The sequence below is a fragment of the Notolabrus celidotus genome, chromosome 24 (assembly GCF_009762535.1).
Source record: "Notolabrus celidotus isolate fNotCel1 chromosome 24, fNotCel1.pri, whole genome shotgun sequence".
NCBI classification, from domain to species: Eukaryota; Metazoa; Chordata; class Actinopteri; order Labriformes; family Labridae; genus Notolabrus; species Notolabrus celidotus.
Window position 1 is genome coordinate 10,982,867 of NC_048295.1, and position 20,382 is coordinate 11,003,248.

Below are 20,382 nucleotides of genomic sequence, written 5' to 3' on the forward strand. Positions count from 1 at the left end.
ATACAATGGCATATTAGGACAATTGTACAAAACAAATTAATAATAATTAGTATTATTATTAATGAAGAAACTGAGTCAGGGGAATAAAGTACAAGGTGAAACTCACAAATAAGAGAAAATAAAGTAAAGAATGTTAGAAAAAGTACAGAATTTGCAAGGAATAAAGAAGCTAATTTGTGAAGAAAAAAAAATCTGATTTGTGAGAATAAAGTAGCAAATTTGTGTTTATATTTGTGAGGGAAAAAAATAACAAATTTGTAAGAATTAAGTTCAAGATAAAAGTAATAAATTCTTGAAAAAAAATTAAATTGAAGGGGGCGCTATAGAGCCATTTTTGGGACTTTTTTCACCAAACCAAAAGAATATCAAATTTTTCACCAGGCCTGATGAGTGTGTCAAGTTTGGTGAATTTTGGGGCATGTTGAAGGCTCCAAAAAGGCAATTCATTGCAGCAGTAGAAAGAAAGAAAGAAAGAAAGAAAGAAAGATCCTTGGTGTTACAATAGGGCCTTTGCCAACCTTGTCAGTTCTCAGGCCCTAAAAATAGCTATTTTTTGAGAATTAAGCTAAGAATCTTAGTAAAAAGGGGGGAAAAAAAAGTCAAATTCATGAGAATATATGCTATACACATTATTGGGTTCTTTTTTCAGCTGCTAAACTGACAACTACCCCTGTTAGCACCTGTTCAGGCACTAAAAATTACATTACATGAATTGTCAACTTGAGTGCTGAAGGTCATGTTTACTTTGTTCATTAAAAGAAGGAATCAACATTAATTCACAGGAGCTTTAACAAATTAGAAAGGCTGTAAAACTAAAGTGTGATTTTATAAGCGATGATAGGAAGGTACCAATCCACACTTCAAACCACAAGACTAAAACGTCAACAATCAACCACATATGACCTTAACCCTGCCTCACAGATGTTACAACTTCTGGACCCTTTGGATTTCCATAGCTTAATCAAATCAAACATAAAGCATCCTCTTGCAGCTTACTTTAAACACTTATTCAAAACATGATTACTTTGAGAAACTTTACCTGATCTCTCCTCCTTGCTTCAGGTGCAGCCACACTTCCTGGTTGTGAAAGGGGCGCGGCCTGATTGTAGACCATTTTAGATGAGGGTGAGCACTGTGATTGGCTGGGAGGACTCAAATCCAGGAAGTCTGTCAGTTTGCTGATCTGAAATGGGAAGCAAGGATTTAGAAATTACCAGGTATATTGAAGGATAAAAATAATAAAATGAAGCTAGTGATGGCGAGAAGAAGCTTTGTGAGGCTTTCCATCCAATTGGTTCACTCATGGGCCGAAGCTTCAGGGTGCTCCATTTGCTCTACTGCGCCATCAAGTGGACAATAAATGTAAAATAAGCACAGTGATTATAATGACACCATCCCTTTGGTGTGTGAAGCTTTGAATTGAATAAATGAATGAATCCTGTTTGTGACGCCAATACCTAAATAATGAACTTCTTAATATTGTGTCTGTCTTTATGATACATGGCCGGGTTATAGGGACAGTTTAAACAAACTGGGTTTTTTGGTTTTATTGCTGTATATTGCACAATACTACATACATATATATATAATAATGTACATTAAAGTAAAGGTACATTAATGGCTTCGTTTCATAAAAGAGGCTTCTTTGAGTTAAACATTAAAGCAGAGTGAGAATGGCAACTAAAGGTTTTACAAGCTGTAAATCTATAAATTCTCTTCAATTGAAAATTGTAAATAAGTGCCAAGAAATTAACTGCCAAATACCATTTATGGGTAATTTTAAAGATGGAAATATGTCGATACAGAAGCTCTGAAGCTAGTATTACTTGAAGAAAGTCACTTTAGCAACCACTTCATTCCATCACATTGAGAATATGAGCCCTCATACAAACATCAATAATGAAGCCAGAAGACCTGAACCCCAACAAATACACCAGAAAGATTCATTAGTGTTAAAGTTCCACAAGAAATACTAACTGTTCAGACTCTGAGATTGCAAGAGATTGCTCTCAAGTCAGAGTATTAAATGCAGTTCAATTAAATAGAAGTGGGCAGAAAGTTTCATTGAGTAACACACAAGCTGTGGATTTGAGTAGTGTTGTGGAGCTGAACTCATTCCAAGGGCTGGTATACATTTGAAAGCCACCTGGCCTCATTGGGTTTCCTATTTTTCAACACAGGCATTAAGGAAGTCTTTAGTGAGTTGTACTACTTGTGCTTACTATAAACACTCATTTAAAACATGATTACTTTGAGAAACTTTACCTGATCTCTCCTCCTTGCTTCAGGTGCAGCCACACTTCCTGGTTGTGAAAGGGGCGCGGCCCGATTGGAGGACTCAAATCCAGGAAGCCTGTCAGTTGGCTGAAATGAAATGGGAAGCATTTAAAAGATGTCACCAAAATTACCGGGTATATTGAAGGCTAAAAATAATAAATTGAAGCTAGTGACGGCGAGAAGAAGCTTTGTGAAGCATTGAGGCTTTCATGGGCCGAAGCTTCCTGGTGCTCCATTTGCTCTACTGCGCCATCAAGTGGACAATAAATGTAAAATAAGCACAGTGAAACGAATTATGTCAATATTAAGTGTTGGGGCTTGTGTCAAACAGGAAATATGACAAAACTTGTGACATTTGAAGATCCAAACACCACAAAGGGTTTCAACAGCACTTCAATCAGTTTGACAGTTTAGATAGAAATAGAGGAAATATAGTGTAGTACAAAAAATATAGTGATGGAAATAATAAAACTTTAATTTTAAAATCAAAGCCAGAAGACGTGAACCCTTAAAAAATACACCAAAAAGATTAATTAATATTATAGTTATGCAAAATATACTCAATGTTAAGACTTTGCCACAACACTAGAAACACACAAGCTGTGGATTGGAGTAGTGTTGTGGAGCTGAAGTCATTCCAAGGGCTGGTATAAGCTTTGAAAGCCACCTGGTTTCACTGTTTGCTGATGTTGAAGTTTCGCAGATTTTAATATTTTTGGACACAGGTAGAAAGAAAGCCTTAAAGTTTCATAAGAATCACAGTGAGTTTTACTACTTGTTGCTTAAGTTAAAGACTTAAAACATGAGTTTGACTTTACCTGATCTCTCTTCCTTGCTTCAGGTGCAGCCACACTTCTGGGTTGTGTAAGGGGCGCGGCCCGATTGGAGGCCATTTTTGATGAGGTGGAGCACTGTGATTGGATGGGAGGACTCGAATCCAGGAAGTGTCATTTTGCTGCTATGAAATGGGAAGCATTTTAAAGATATCATCACTCTTTGTCCTGGATTTAGAAATTACCAGGTTTGAATTGAATAAATTAATGAATCCTGTTTGTGACGCCAATACATTAATAATGAACTTCTTAATCTGGTGTCTGTCTTTATGATACAATAGCTGGGTCAAAAGTGGACTGTGACTGTGCTTGTGTTACCTTGGAGAACATATTACACGTACAACAGGGATAACATTTCATTCATTTTTTATTTAAAAACAACAATTTCTCCACAGTGCTAGATCGAGACAATTTCACCTCCTTTTGAGAATACCCTTTCACACTGTGGAATCGTGTAGTATGACTGTTGACGCATTTTAATGGTTGAAAACAGACCTCTTTAGTCCCCTTTAGTCCATTTTTTTTATGTGGCTTTAAGTTGTGGGTTTGTTCGTGTACACGAAAGTCAGCTAGGTCAAGGGGGGCAATGAGTGGATCAAACAAACAGAGTTGTCTTCCTAGAGAACAAAACAATTACTATTGCCATCATATGTAACTTACATTCACATTCACAACCATTCACTCACTGATGGTAGAGGCTGCTATGTAATGATGGATAATCAGTGTTGGGGTTCAGTGTCTTGCACAAGGACACTTTGGCATGTGGCTGCCAGAGCTGGGATCGAACCGCCAACCTTCCGATTGATAGGCAACCGACTACCCACTGAGCCACAGCCGGGTTGACGTCCACCTTTTTTTCCTTTCCTGTAGCCCATTGATTTGATGTGGTTTTAATGGTTGAAATCAGACACATGTTCCAATCTCTGGCTCATTTTGAAGACGCATTACTCAAGGGTGAAACACCTTTTCAAGGCCCGACCACAGATCCTCCATTAGCACCCCCTTTTGTCACCATGGCAGCTGAGTAAACAGTGGTTACGCAAAATGAGAGATGTTATGTGAAAAGAGACGTATGGGTGAAATGGACATGATTTGTCAATTAAGCAGCACTCTTGTGTGCCGGGCTGAAAGCAAGATTGAGTAACTGAAGACTAAAATGCACATTTGGCTGCGAGAGTAAAATAAAAGGATGAAAGATGAACGGCCCAGGAGAGGGTGATTATGTGGCGGATTATCAAGAGAGAGCTCATCCTTTTAACATTTTCAGAGGTGTTTTCATCTCCAATCAAACATTTCCCACCCTCCAGTCGAACTCCTGGCCTCTCTCTGGTTGTTGGAATCGTCTTCAAAATCAAGCATGAGTACATGTAAAGAGCCTGTTTTTGCTCTCCGTACTTTATCAAACACTGCTGAAAATTCAAACATAGACTGTATCTTGGCTGCCATCACATCCCCAAGCTTCTTTGTACTATACGAGCATTTTAGATTAAAGCTAGGATAAAAGGGGTGAATGGAATATATTGCAAATCAGCTTGACTCCATGTTGAAGTCCATAAAACGTCACACTCCTTTCTTTTCCATTACTGGACTCCATCTCCGGGTGTGAAAGTCCTGAGCCTCTGAGCTGATACCCTATGACAGCCTACAGCACCAGCGTTTGACACGAAAACCTTTTTGGTCTTAACACATCTTAAATTGCCCGTCAAATCCCTCTGGGGCAATGCGGCAGGTATTCACAGGCAATCCAGCCGGAGCAAAAGGGCAACAAATCAGACTCCATTTGCACGGCTTATTCTAAAAGCTCCAGTGAGACGACGGGGGAAAGGAAAGGAAGTGAAGTGTCTGATTTTGAATGGCACACTGCAACTTATCCAACCATGTTGAGTATATGTATGTATTTCACGCTTTAATGCCGGGCATTTTACGAACAGTTTGTCTTCAGCTGTGCATGTTTGAAGCATGGCCGCGCTGTAATATCCCTTGATGTATGGTGCAAGGTTTGTGTGAGGGCCTGTAATCCATTTTATGATGTAATACACTTAGTTCTTCAAAGCTCAATCCAGCATACTTGAGTGTGGTTGAGTGCATTGTCTGTGTTTTCGAGAGACCTGACTTCAAAAGCATTAAAAATGGATAGCATGGTAGACCTTTATATGTTTTCTAATAAAAATGAGAATTGAGGTCTTGTATTCTACCTTTGAGGACATGAGGACTGAGCCTGTCAGGGCTTATACCAATCTACTCTCACTCCAAAGTCATCTTCATTAGGAGCCGTGTCTTGCAGCTGTCCTGGCGTTAAGTTCCAGGTTTGATCTAGTGCATGAAAGTCGGCTAAGTCAAGGGGGCTAATAAATGGGTCTAACAAACAGAGTTGTCTTCCAAGAGAACAAAACATAAATACTGATGTCTTGTAACTTACATTACTTACTGCAACACCATATACGCAAGTTAGTAATTAGGAATTTTGTTTGTTAGCTGCTTAACGTACATTAGCAACAAAAGTAACATCTAAAACTTTAGGGCGCTGTTAGCCTAGCGGTCTAAGCGCACGCCTCGTATACAGAGGCTATACCCCTTGCAGGTTCGATTCCAGCCTTGACCATTTACTGCATGTCCACCCCCACTCTCCACTCCCCCATGTCTCTCTTCAGCTAGCCAAAATGAGTGTCAAGTATCTGTGTAGCTCTTTAAAAGTGCCATCTGTTTTCATGTGGAGTTCCCAATCCCACTATCTATTGGGACAAGACTGGATCCCAGCCTATGTTAACTTTGATGCTTGGGAAATACAGACCCATTGCCTGCGACCAATTCACCCAGTCACAGTGTCCAGCTCTGCTCGAACACTAGTCTCAAATTTGAATATTTTTTGATGAAGCCAGCACTCCACAAGTTGTAGTTTATACAACTATGTCAAGTTCAACATTTCCAATATGGCTGCCGCAGATTGGCCTTAAATCGGCACTCCAGAAACAGATGGGTGACATCACGGATACTACGTCCATTAATTATACAGTCTATGGTTTCCCAGCATGCTTTGGGCAGAAAAGAATGGTGCCTCTGTAGAAGGTGCACATGATGGGGGCTGAGGCTCTAGCTTTCCTAAGCTTGCAGAGAAAGTAGAAGGGCTGACGTGCCTTCTTGGTCAGGGATGCGGTGTTGGTGGTCCTAGTGAGGTCTTTAGTGATGTGCACACCTAGGAACTTGATGCTGCCCACCCTCTCCACAGCAGCACCGTTGATGGTCAGTGTGCATCGTCAGGAGAATCTGGAACGGCCCCCAGCCACTGCTGGTGCTTCCACAACTTCCTCTGGAATTTTTTGAGCAACACGTGGAGGATCGTGGAGTATCACTTCTGCACTGAGGGGCTGGGCTTGTCGCACCTTGCTCTTGAAATCCTCTAGTCTAACAGAGATGATTGGCTAAGCAGAAAACAGGACACATGAGAGAGCATAACAGGATACGTAAGCAAGCTACGTGAGAAAGCTAAGATGGGAGTACAGGAAACCTACCGTCTGCAGCCTTGGGGAAATTCTGCACCAGCACCAGCTTCCATCAAACCTCCCATCTGCGGTCTTTGGAGAAACTGCACCTGCATCAGTTCCTATCAGTCATACACAAGCACAAAGAAACACAAAGAACAGTTGATTCAGTAATATCCCACCACACAACCTTCTGTGCAACGTAGTAACAAATACATCCTTTCATTTTATCTGTACATTGGCCACCCTTGTGGAAATAAATGACCAGTTGTTGCATATCTATCATCTTGATTGCAGAGGCCCTACCAAAATAAAAGTAAAGTGGTACCGAAATAGTTCCGCTGAAGCTTTCAGGCAAAGGCCGAGCTTCCCAATTTGACAAGTTGGGAGTAAAAGCTTTTGGTTTTGAAGGGTTTCGCCATGATTTGCGCAGTCAGTACAAGCCAACCACTGTGCCCCGAGTCTACGTCCAGTCAGTTTCAAACTAAGCTCAAATGACATTAAGTGGTGGACTATTCTTCAGAGAAAGCTTTTCATTTCACCCGTTTTATCTAATTTTAAAATTTAGATGGAAAGTCTCCTGAGGAGCCCATTTGAATTGGGGAAGAAAAAATCGTCTCTGACAGGGACTCTTAAGCTAAGGAGTGTCTTGCCCATCTGTCTGTTCGAGGAGCCTCAGCGCTAATGATTTATGGGCGACACGTCCGGGCCTAATTGGATCTTTGAAATACCTATCCCCTTTTGTCTGAAGGGCTCTAATGCCTGCACTGCCTCGCTGCCTGCATGTGGTGCTCTCGCTCACCCCCAGGCTTCCCCTCCTCTCGCACGGGAAGTGACCGTCATGTTCCCAAATAAACAAAGGGACACACACCACCTGCTTTTACGTTAGCCTATGGAGATTCGTTCTTGCACACACACACACGCTGACATCCTCACACACACACATCTCTCGGGAGCGATGTTGCTTGGAAACAAGAAGCAAGCCCCCCTCCTCCTCCTCCTTCTGCAAAACCTTCCTTTTCTTTTCATTATATCTCTCTTTATGAAAGGTGAAGGAAAGAACAGGCGACAGACCTTAAGTAAAAGCTGTACTCCCCCTCTGTGGGTAATATCAGGTGCTGTGTTCATCATCTCCTACTCTTATATATTATCATGGGTCTGACATGTAATATGTCCTCAGTGTTTAAACCGCCAAGTGAAGTCGTATCATTTAATGCAGCAAAAGTGGTCGCAGCAATTCCGCATTATTTGTGCTCATGGTTCATCAATACTGCCGCGGCGCAATCACATCACAGAAGTTCGGCAGACTTTCAAGCTTCATTCGCATTTGTTACAGCCGTCTGGTACAGGTCAATCCACGCCTCCCTCGCAGACATCAACATAAACCCTCGACACACACAATACCAGACACGCGCTACCCAACGCTCACCGGAGCTGTCATCGTCTCCACTCATGATTTCTGGTCTGGAAAAATATGGCAGCAATTTAGGGAGAAAGACCAATTTTCCAACAAACTACCCGGCGAAATTGGTGTCAGGATGAGTTTAAAGGGGGAAAGAATTGGCGATATCAGAATAAGAGGCGACAATGAGTGGTAAGTGGAGCGTGTGGTGGCGGGAACATGGGAGAGATTTCCATCTGAGCTGTTAGTTGAGGTGTTTAATGGGAGTGACATTGGAATAAAGTGTCATTTTATGGGCACCAATCAGAGTTTAGGTCCATTAAAATGTACAAATGTAGGCAGGATGTCTTCGCCCCATTAGAGGAGATGTAACAGGGATGTAGATATCACGCCTTTATATGACAGCAAGTATGAGCCTAAGGATTTGTGGCCATGAAATAATAATGCGTGGCCCCAGGGTATTAATTCGTAAACACAAAAAAGGGCTGATAAGATTTCGCAATGTTGTGTTCCTGCCCCGTCTCAGCTCCGGCAATTCGTAGCCCTCCACAGCAGATACACACCATTATAGCTGATGCTGCAGCATTATGCATCAATTAGCATTTGGCAGGTTGAGGCACTGAAACAACATTACATGTTGACGCCAGATTGTATTTCACTGAACAACATAAACAAGCTGTCATAATGAGCAGAGCGAGGCTTGGAGTTAACAGGTTTGATGTTTTCAGAGGCCGATGGCAACAGCATGGATGAGGAGATGCTCATTGTGGAGGTAGAAAACCACTGATTAGGTAATTACCAGTGAACATCCACAGTCATGTGACCCCCAGCTGTCTGGTGATGCTGGTCCATGCATTCGCAAAACGCAGCAGATGAGAGCATGCAGCCAAACTGCAATGTTATGGAGGCAGATGGGCACGAAATATTAACAAGAGGTGGAGACCCAACATGTGAGAGTATGGAGCCAAACTGCAACGTAACAGAAATGCACCGGACATGAATTTGGTGGAAGGCAACAAAATATTAATCCGTGACCACAAGATAATTTATTCATGTTCACAAAATAATAACAAGAGGTGGAGACCCAACTATGAGAGCATGGAGCCAAACTACAATGTTATGGAGGTGTACCGCACACGAATCTGGTGGAGGGCCACGAAATATTAATCCATGACCACAAGATAATTTATTCGTTTTCACGAATTAAAAACAAGAGATGGAGACCCAACTATGAGAGCAAGGAGGAGGTGTACCGCACACAAATCTGGTGGAAGGCCACAGAATAATTTAACTGTGGCCCAAGATAATTTATTCGTGTCCGCGTGAAAATTGAGATCACGATGGAGCACTACTATAATATTACGGAGATGGACTGAACACGAATCTGGAGGATGGCAACAAAATATTCATTCATGACCACAAAATAACTAAATTCAGTCCTAGAGACTATTTTTTCGTGGACACGAAATAACAACAAGCGGTGGAGACCCAACTATGAGAGCATGAAGCCAAACTACAATGTTACGGCGATGGACCGCACAGGAATCGGATGGATGGCCATGAAATATTAATTCGTGACCACGAAAAAAATGTACTTGTAGCGGCGCGAAACAATAACAAGAGGTGGAGACCCAAGGTGTTCGAGCATGGAGCCAAACTGCAATGAAATGGAGATGGACTGGACACAAATCTGGTGACTAGCCACGAAATATTAATTGGTGACCATGAAATATGAATTCACTTGTGGCCCCAAGATAATTCATTCATGTGTATGAACTAATAACTAGAAGAGGAGACTGAATGGAACGTACATGAATCTGGCGGATGACCACGAAATATTAATTCGTGAACTCGAGGTAATTTACTCGTGTCTACGAATTAATGACGCAAGGCAGGCACATGATTGTTTCTTCAGTTCCTGTCAAAACTTGTCAACTTATGCATTGGCTACCTTTTTACCAGATGTGTAGACGTGTCACGTGACCAAAAGTTAATTATCCAGTGGCAACACATACTTATCTTGATAACGAATTATCATTTTGTGACAGTGCACTTTGTTGTTTTCCAATAAGGGCTCTGTAAAAAGTCCTAAAATGTTCTGTACAGCAGTTTTATGCTCATGTTTGATTCCTCAGTAATATTGTGCTCATAAAGTGTCCTGTTTGAAGTTGTTATGCTATAAAAATTGTAATTCAAACCAAATTTTTGGGGTCTTTATCGTCTCAGTTTAGGCATGCTGCCCATTTGCATCTATTTTATTGGTCTTGTTACATAAAGAAGGCTCAGCAAAATGTTAATTTTAACATAAAACTGACTAATAGCGGCGCAGCATACTAAAACAAAAAGACGGTAATAGCTTACAGCATGTTTCGTTGTTCGTACTTCAAACCTGACACCCCTCTTCACAGTCACCTTTTGAGTACCCCACTCCCAAATGAGTCCCATCATCAGAACACCCAAAAAACAGTCAGGAGATTGTTCTCCCTTTGTCACTCACAAAGCATCCCTTCTGCGTCCTTGAGTCCGTGCCAAGACTAATGACAAGCCCTGTTGTCTCTCCATTTGTTCTCCTCGTGTCCTCTGCGGCGTCGCGACACAGTCGGAGAGAGATTACAGTTGTATTGGGTGCCGCCTGTCACTGTACAAATGCCTGTCATTAATTTCACAGGCAGAAGGCAATTTCAGAGGAGTGGATAAGTTCTGATAATGATGCGAGCACTGTTGTGCTGTCAAGCTGCAGAGAGAAACACCGGGTCAAAGACGTTTCTCTTTCTCTTTTCTAACTTTGGTCTCGGCTTCTCTTCCTCTGAAAGCGGACTATTTTTACTTTAAAGTTTTGTGTTTGTTATCTGTTTCATTTCTTTCTGGGGATGATTTATATCTCCTGTTTTTGAGTGTAGAAGAAAATGAATGGCAGCGCCGACTTTGAGGAAGATGAATGAGAGAAACTGGCAGACATTATGAATTGGCGTGAGATCTTTTTTTTTTTAAATTCTCTGTGCCCTCTTGTGAACTTGTATAAATCACCTCATAAGCCCGGTGTTTATAAGACGCTGTCAGCTGAAATCGAATGTCACTTGTAGATTTGTTTCCCCCCCGTCTCAGAGAGCTCCTCGGATTCATCCCCAGCCATGCTCTCATCCAACCGGCTGCCTCCCCTTGCTCCTCTCCTCTCCCCTCTAATAACTCACTGTGTGTGATTGCATTAGGGCCATGATAAATGTAAAATAGGAGCTCGCCGCCGAGTGCATCATCCCAAATTACTCTGCAGACGACACGACGCTACAGATGGGAACAGGAGGAACGTGTTGTTTTTTGAAATGTCTTCGTCACAGCGCTGTTGTTTTCACACCACAAAAAACGAGGGCTCACAGCCTCTAAATCCACCGAGTCCTCCTCTTGCTGTCGCCGCCTGATGAGATTTGTGCCTACTCAGCCCAGCTGAAAATTTAGCAGGGTTTCACATATGCTAATAGCATATTTATTCCACATATTCTACAAATTCTTATTGGGCTTTGTTGCACAATCTGTTCCCCTGATTTAGCCTCTTAAACTGGTCCGTCTAGACATATTTGTGACGCACTTCACGAACCCCATAACGAGGCTTTTGCAGCTGTTGCAGTCATTGTTTAAGATTTAATTTAAAAAAAAAAACATTCCAACTAACTTCATACAGAGATATTTATTTGAGGAGCTCTTTTAAAGTTATAGTTCCTGCAGTTCTCTAGCTTTTCTGGTGGATGGCCACGCAATATTAACTTGTGACCACTAGATGATTTACTTGTGGCCCCTAGTTAAATTATTCGTGTACACGAAAAAATAACAAGAGGTGGAGACCCAATGGGTGAGCGCATGGAGACAAACTACAGATGGGCCAGACACATATCTGATTGAAGGCCAGAAAATATTAATTTGTGACCACAAAATAATATACTTTTGGCCCCTAGACAATTTATTCAAGGCCAGGAAATAATAACAAGTGGTGGAGACCAAACAGGTGAGCGCATGGAGCAAAACAGAGATGGGCCGGACACATATCTGATGGAAGGCCACAAAATGTTAATTTGTGACCACAAAATAATTTACTTTTGGCCCCTAGACAATTTATTCAAGGCCAGGAAATAATAACAAGTGGTGGAGACCAAACAGGTGAGCGCATGGAACCAAACTACAACCTTACAGAGATTGACTGCACACAAATCTGATGGAAGGCCACGGAATATTAATTCGTGACCACGAGATGATTTACTTGTGGCCCCTAGTGAAGTTATTCGTGTAAACGAAGAAATAATAATGAGGTGGAGACCCAACAGGTGAGCGCAATTTGTGACCACAAAATAATTTATCTTTGGCCCCTAGACAATTTATTCAAGGCCAGGAAATAATAACAAGTGGTGGAGACCAAACAGGTGAGCGCATGGAGCCAAACTGCAATGTTATGGAGAAAGACCAACAACGAATTCGATGGAAGGCAACAAAATGTTAATTTGTGACCACGAGATGATTTACTTGTGGCCCCTAGTTAAATTATTCATGTACACAAAGAAATAAGAAGAGATGGAGACCCAACAGGTGAGCGCATGGAACCAAACTGCAAAGTTACGGAGAAGGACCAAAAACGAATCCGATGGAAGGCAACAAATATTAATTCGTGACCACGAAATAAGTTACTTGTGGCCCCTAGACAATTTATTCGTGTTCACGAAAAAATAACAAGAGGTGGAGACCCAAAAGGTGAGCGCATGGAGTGAAACTGCAACGTTATGGAGATGGACTGCACACAAATCTAATGGAAGGCCACAAAATATTAATTTGTCACCACAAAATAATTTACTTTTAGCCCTTAGACAATTTATTCAAGGCCAGGAAATAATAACAAGTGGTGGAGACCAAACAGGTGAGCGCATAGAGCCAAACTGCAATGTTACGAAGAAGGACCAAAGACGAATCCAATCGAAGGCATTGAAATATTAATTTGTGACCACAAAATAATTTACTTTTGGCCCCTAGACAATTTATTTGTGTTCACGAAAAAATAACAAGAGGTGGAGACCCAAAAGGTGAGCGCATGGAGTGAAACTGCAACACTGTGGAGATGGACTGCACACAAATCTGATGGAAGGCCACGAAATATTAATTTGTGACCACAAAATAATTTACTTTTGGCCCCTAGACAATTCATTCAAGGCCAGGAAATAATAACAAGTGGTGGAGACCAAACAGGTGAGTGCATGGAGCCAAACTGCAATGTTACGAAGAAGGACCAAAAACTAATTTGATGGAAGGCAACAAATATTAATTCATGACCACAAAATAATATACTTTTGGCCCCTAGACAACTCATACGTGTTCACGAAAAAATAACAAGAGGTGGAGACCCAACAGGTGAGCGCATTTAGCCAAACTGCAACGTAACAGAGATGGACCTAACACAAATCTGATTTAAGTCCACTAAATATTAATTTTTGACCACAAAATAATTTACTTGTGGCCCTAAGGTAATGTATTTGTGTCTATGTATAAATAACAAGACGCTAAGACGACAAAGACTTATGTATGGACTTTCTTGCACATCTCCCCTGATTTAGCCTCTTAAACTGGTTCTGTCTAGACATATTTGTGACCCACTTTACGAACCCCCTAACAAGGCTTTTGCAGCTGTTGCAGCCATTGCTTAAGATTTCTAAAAAAACAATCCACCTATCTTAATACAGTGACATTTATTTAAGGAGTTCTCTTTAAGTTATAGTTTTTGCAGTTCTCCAGCTTTTCCCAACGGTACAGGACTTTTATGTACCATGTGCTAAAAGGTGAAATAGTGAAAAATACTAAAAGGGACCATTACTTCTGGCTTGTATTTGCTTCCATTCAGTCATGCTTTACTCCATTTATTATACATTTGGCTGTGATATATTTTTATAAGCTCTCTAGTTTCAACTCCGGACAATAATAAGAAGGCGTCTTGCTGTCTTTTATATGCCCAAATTTACCATTTATGCTGCATATTTATAATTAAACGAAACAGATGCTGTCTTTAGTTAAACAATGCTGTTTTATAGGTTGTTCATTACATTAATAACACGTATAACAAGCATAACAAGGAGGAAGACGTTTTTAACTCAACTATCACTGCACTGTGATAGATTGGAAGCCCCTCTGAGAATTGCTCTGCAGTGGTGCATCCAGAATGTGGTGCCACTGGATCGATCCACTTCCTCCCTCCTTGTTATATGTAGTTTTTTTTTTTCCCCCCTCTAACACTTGGAGCCAATAGTTGCTTCAATAAATGGATTCCTAACTGGAAATGAAAAAGAGCATGTTCAGTTTTCACTCACTATTTAAAGGGGCTACATTAAAGCTACTATAAGGAATTTTCAGCTTGTTATGAAACAAGCTGAAATTGACAGTGGTGCCTGTTTGTGAGCTGCAAAAGTGAACAAGACTATCAGCAACACTATTGACTGTTCCTATATTACACCCTTGACTGCTGTGAGGGGGGTAGGTGTAACAACAAATGACTGATAATCCAATAGCATGTCTTCTGAATTATCAGGAACATGGTCCACTAACATGCAGCAACTTCAAAGTGCCACTTAAGTGAAAACCAAAGTGCCACTTTCACAAAGAATGCTATAAAAAGTGGCATTTCTAGGTTTTTAGCCCATGCAGTGCTAGCAGAGATTAGAGGTACCACTTTGTACACAACAGGGGAACCAAAATTGGCACAAATAGAAAGTTCCTCGCAGGAATTTTGATGAACAAACTACAATAAAGCACATTTACTTAAATACATAATGGGGCAAGTCTACCATAAAACATGGACAAGGTCACAATGACATCACCCACTGGTTACTGACTTGGAAATTTGAAGCCTGTCCACAGTGGTTGCCTTATTGGTAATGCTGACAACCTCATCTTCCACCGCTTATCCGGGTCCGGGTTGCGGGGGCAGCAGTCTCAGGCCCAGACACTCCTCTCCCTGGCCCCTTCCACCAGCTCTTCTGGGAGCCAACCTAGTTATAACCCAAATGTTCCATAGCTGAATACTTCCAGCCTTTTCTTGTACATTCAATCATATGGACAAAAAAATACAGAAGTTGAAGTTTCACTTTGTATGTACTAAGTTTTGCTCAGTTAAGTACATTAAATTAAGCAAAAGTGTTGTTTTAATTTCATAATGAAAATTATGTATAGCACTAATTTACAGCTATGCCATTTAATTCAAATGTACTCCTTATATTCAATCTGTTAACACTTAACTTTTTCTTCACACCCTTAAAAAAAATCTTACTTTATGCAAAGATATAGAAGAATAATTAACATTTTCTCGTACAAGAGTTTAGTCATGTCAGTTTGAATTGTATTATTCATTGGAAATAATGAACCAGAAGCTGAAAATATTAACTGTAATAAGTTAAATGTGTCTCAGGTGGAAGAACAAACTGTACGCGTTGATTAAGTTAATTCAATTACTTTTTTTTTTTCAAAAATGGAAATCATCATTTATCTCATGCTGCATTTTCACAGTGTATCCCAGTTTAGTTGTTACTTTATTCCAGTGTGTTCGGGTTTATTTGGACGCCGTTTCCTTCAGAACACGTCTTTTTAATGCAAACTGACGAGTGCTGAAAAGCTGGCTTCAGCACCGACTGATTATTGTGAGCACTCGAAAGTGAATTTATAAGCGCTTGACAGACTGTAGGAGTGATTGTTTGTTCAGGAAACTGAAAATAATTTCATGTCAACTCTTAAGTGATGTATTTGTGTTGTTTTTATTATTATTTAAGGTACATTTCTTCACAGATGACATCTTAATATGTGTATTGTGGCACATCTGCCTACCTCCTATTAGAGTTGAGTCTTATCTTCCAAAACAGGTGTTACACTGAATTTGATACCACTTTAAAGATGCACACACTCTTCTTTTGGAGAGTGTGAGTCAAAATAACTTGGCGCTTCTTGTTGTTTTGGCCTTTTTTTTTTCTTTTAAATCTTCGCTTTTCTTTCAGAGTTCTAACTCCAGGCACGGTGCCTGTTTCTCTGCGCGGCACATCGATAATAAATAATCCATTACATCTCTCCCCCCCCCCCCCCCCCCCCCCAAAAAAAAGCACCTCAGTATGTCTGATTGTCTGCCCCACTTTCTTGCTGCCTTTTAATTGGCTGTAAGTGTGGGAGAGAGAGAGCAGGCGCGACCGCGGTAGTCAAAGTTGAATCGCTTCAGCGACCTGTCTCTGGAGCGGCAAAGGCGGCTTTCCTCTGCTGCTCTGCAAATCTACAGGCCTGACAAATCCTTATTAGGGGCTTCTACTGTACATCACCACAATGTGTGTGTGAATGTGTGTGTTAGGGTTTATGATTTTGTACTACCGGCCAGGGAAGCCTATTTGACCAATTAAACCAAGATGTATTTGGTGTGTGTGTGTGTGTGTGTGTGTATGTGTCTGCCGTGTGGGTGTGAAAATATTTAGAATCCTCTTGACACCCAATTAGAGAGCAACCCGACATGACCTCCAACTTCAAGAGACACCAAAAAGCTCACTTGAAACAACAACTTGGAACGGCTTGACAAAATGGCCACACTAATGAGCGTCTGTAAACACAACTTTATTCTTGCTGATTGGTATTTAAAAGAAAGGAAACTACAGTGTGTGCGCCGAATGTGGGACTTTAATTAGCATGGAGGCTGGTCAGTGTAGCAGTGGTCGCCTGGCACTATGGCGAAACAAGTCCAGGATGCTGTACGGAACCGTATATGTACCTTTAAGGCAGGGTGTATACATGCAAACAATGAGCTTTACGACTAATATGTGTAATCTCAATTTGTGTTCCCCCCCCAGACATAAATCACTGCGGTTTACTGCGACATCCTGCTGCCGCAAACACTCCTCTCATGTGCTTTAGTCCATAATAAAAACTAGAGATCAAATGTAAATGAGGTCTTGATTTTGCCAATGTCCTTGCATGAACATCCCTTCCTTTCTCCTTTTCACTTTTTATTGCAAAACACCTGAAAGGCAATTTATAATTGGATTGTTAAATATTTGAAACTCGTAAAAAATACCCCTCGCAATCCCCCAAAGACAGGGAGGAACATCCTCAGTAGATTTTGTTTCGCCAAAAGTCCAAAATCAAAGGAAAGGTTCAAAAGAAGGGGAAATATTTGGCAGTTTGGCTTAAAATAATCACTTTTAACATTTCTTCCAACAGAATAATTGAATAATGGAACTTTTACTTCAGTCTAAAACTTGGTTGTTGGTGAGTCACAGGTGTCATGTAACTTATATGTTAAAAAGAGGACTAATCCTGGGACAAGTTAGGCCAAAGTGTGAGTAAGTGAGAGTCAGTAGCCCCAAAACTAAGACCACTGTTCCTAAGGGGAAGCTCCATCGGTACCAATGGGGGTTGGGAGTGAGTTGCCGCCCCAAGTCAAGGAGTTCAAGGTATCTTGGGAGCATGCATCTGGGGCGAGTATGTAGTGCCAAACCTAAGACCACTGTTCTAAGGGGGAGGTTCCATTGGGACCATAGGGGGTTGGAAGTGAATTGCTGCCCCAAGCCAAGGGGTCAACGCTATCCTGGGAGCCAAAGATGGAGTGGGCGATTTGTGTGGTGTGAGCAAGTAGCCCAAAACTAAGACCACTGTTCCTAAGGGGAAGCTCCATAGGGACCAATGGGGGTTTGGAGTGAGTTGCTGCCCCAAGCCAAGGAGTTCAAGGTAACTTGGGAGCATGCATCTGGGGCGAGTATGTAGTGCCAAACCTAAGACCACTGTTCTAAGGGGGAGGTTCCATTGGGACCATAGGGGGTTGGAAGTGAATTGCTGCCCCAAGCCAAGTAGTTAAAGGTATCTTGGGAGCCTGAGATGGAGGGGGGATTGGTGTGGTGTGGAAGACCACTGTTCCTAAGGGGAAGCTCCATCGGGAGCAATGGGGATTGGAAGTGAGTTGCTGCCCTAAGCCAAGGTATCTTGGGAGCTTGAGATGGACTTGGCGATTGGTGTGGTGTGAGCAAGTAGCCCAAAATCTGAGACCACTGTTCCTAGGGGGAAGCTCCATTGGGACCAATGGGGGTTGGAAGTGAGTTGCCGCCCCAGGCCAAGGGGTCAACGCTATCCTGGGAGCCAAAGATGGAGTGGGCGATTTGTGTGGTGTGAGCAAGTAGCCCAAAATCTGAGACCACTATTCCTAAGGGGAAGCTCCATAGGGACCAATGGGGGTTTGGAGTGAGTTGCTGCCCCAAGCCAAGGAGTTCAAGGTAACTTGGGAGCATGCATCTGGGGCGAGTATGTAGTGCCAAAACTAAGACCACTGTTCTAAGGGGGAGGTTCCATTGGGACCAATGGGGGTTGGAAGTGAATTGCTGCCCCAGGCCAAGTAGTTAAAGGTATCTTGGGAGCCTGAGATGGAGGGGGATTGGTGTGGTGTGGAAGACCACTGTTCCTAAGGGGAGGCTCCATTGGGACCAATGGGGATTGGAAGTGACTTGCAGCCTCAAGCCAAGGTATCTTGGGAGCTTGAGATGGACTTGGCGATTTGTGTGGTGTGAGCAAGTAGCCCAAAACTAAGACCACTGTTCCTAAGGGGAAGCTCCATAGGGACCAATGGGGGTTGGGAGTGAGTTGCCGCCCCAAGTCAAGGAGTTCAAGGTATCTTGGGAGCATGCATCTGGGGCGAGTATGTAGTGCCAAAACTAAGACCACTGTTCTAAGGGGGAGGTTCCATTGGGACCAATGGGGGTTGGAAGTGAGTTGCTGCCCCAAGCCAAGGTATCTTGGGAGCTTGAGATGGACTTGGCGATTGGTGTGGTGTGAGTGAGTAGCCCCAAAACTAAGACCACTGTTCAGAAGGGGAAGCACCATTGGGACCAATGGGGGTTGGAAGTGAGTTGCCGCCCGAAGCCAAGGGGTCAAAGCTATCCTGGAAGCCAAAGATGGAGTGGGCGATTTGTGTGGTGTGAGCAAGTAGCCCAAAACTAAGACCACTGTTCCTAAGGGGAAGCTCCATAGGGACCAATGGGGGTTGGGAGTGAGTTGCAGCCCCAAGCCAAGGAGTTCAAGGTATCTTGGGAGCATGCATCTGGGGCGAGTATGTAGTGCCAAAACTAAGACCACTGTTCTAAGGGGGAGGTTCCATTGGGACCAATGGGGGTTGGAAGTGAATTGCTGCCCCAAGCCAAGGAGTTAAAGGTATCTTGGCAGCCTGAGATGGAGGGGGGATTGGTATGGTGTGGAAGACCACTGTTCCTAAGGGGAAGCTCCATCGGGAGCAATGGGGATTGGAAGTGAGTTGCTGCCCCAAGCCAAGGTATCTTGGGAGCTTGAGATGGACTTGGCGATTGGTGTGGTGTGAGCAAGTAGCCCAAAATCTGAGACCACTGTTCCTAAGGGGAAGCTCCATTGGGACCAATGGGGGTTGGAAGTGAGTTGCCGCCCCAGGCCAAGGGGTCAACGCTATCCTAGGAGCCAAAGATGGAGTGGGCGATTTGTGTGGTGTGAGCAAGTAGCCCAAAACCAAGACCACTGTACCTAAGGGGAAGCTCCATACGGACCAATGGGGGTTGGGAGTGAGTTGCTGCCCCAAGCCAAGGAGTTCAAGGTAACTTGGGAGCATGCATCTGGGGCGAGTATGTAGTGCCAAAACTAAGACCACTGTTCTAAGGGGGAGGTTCCATTGGGACCAATGGGGGTTGGAAGTGAATTGCTGCCCCAAGCCAAGGAGTTAAAGGTATCTTGGGAGCCTGAGATGGAGGGGGGATTGGTGTGGTGTGGAAGACCACTGTTCCTAAGGGGAAGCTCCATCGGGACCAATGGGGATTGGAAGTGAGTTGCTGCCCCAAGCCAATGTATCTTGGGAGCTTGAGATGGACTTGGCGATTGGTGTGGTGTGAGCAAGTAGCCCAAAATCTGAGACCACTGTTCCTAAGGGGAAGCTCCATTGGGACCAATGGGGGTTGGAAGTGAGTTGCCGCCCCAGGCCAAGGGGTCAACGCTATCCTGGGAGCCAAAGATGGAGTGGGCGATTTGTGTGGTGTGAGCAAGTAGCCCAAAATCTGAGACCACTATTCCAAAGGGGAAGCTCCATCAGGACCTATGGGCGTTGGGAGTGAGTTGCTGCCCCAAGCCAAGGAGTTCAAGGTGTCCTGGGAGCTTGAGATGGATTGGGCGATCGGTGTGGTGTCAGCAGAAATGCAAGCTTAAATCCAAACTGTTTCATTAATATAGGAGCTTTAGCTCAATGCTATCAGTTGATCTATGTTGAAACCCTCACCGATGGTCACAAGCTTAGAGGAACCGCCAAATAATGTGACAATAATAGCCAAATAATAAGACAGAGTTAATCTGGTTTGGGCATCTAATTAGGAGGCTTTCTGGGCCTCTCTTTTTGGATGGT

General features: G+C 42.7%; 1 protein-coding gene across 1 annotated transcript in view; it reads right to left on the reverse strand.

Moving 5' to 3' along the window:
- Nucleotides 1-20,382, reverse strand: part of LOC117808084 (protein unc-80 homolog) — a 229,210-nt gene that overhangs the window by 53,551 nt on the left and 155,277 nt on the right. Inside the window, exons 5-8 of the mRNA XM_034677555.1 lie at nucleotides 6,620-6,699; nucleotides 3,096-3,232; nucleotides 2,266-2,364; nucleotides 1,040-1,183 (exon numbers count right to left, since the gene is read on the reverse strand). The gene's annotated coding sequence lies outside the window, so the exon portion shown is untranslated. The remainder of the gene's footprint in view (nucleotides 1-1,039; nucleotides 1,184-2,265; nucleotides 2,365-3,095; nucleotides 3,233-6,619; nucleotides 6,700-20,382) is intronic.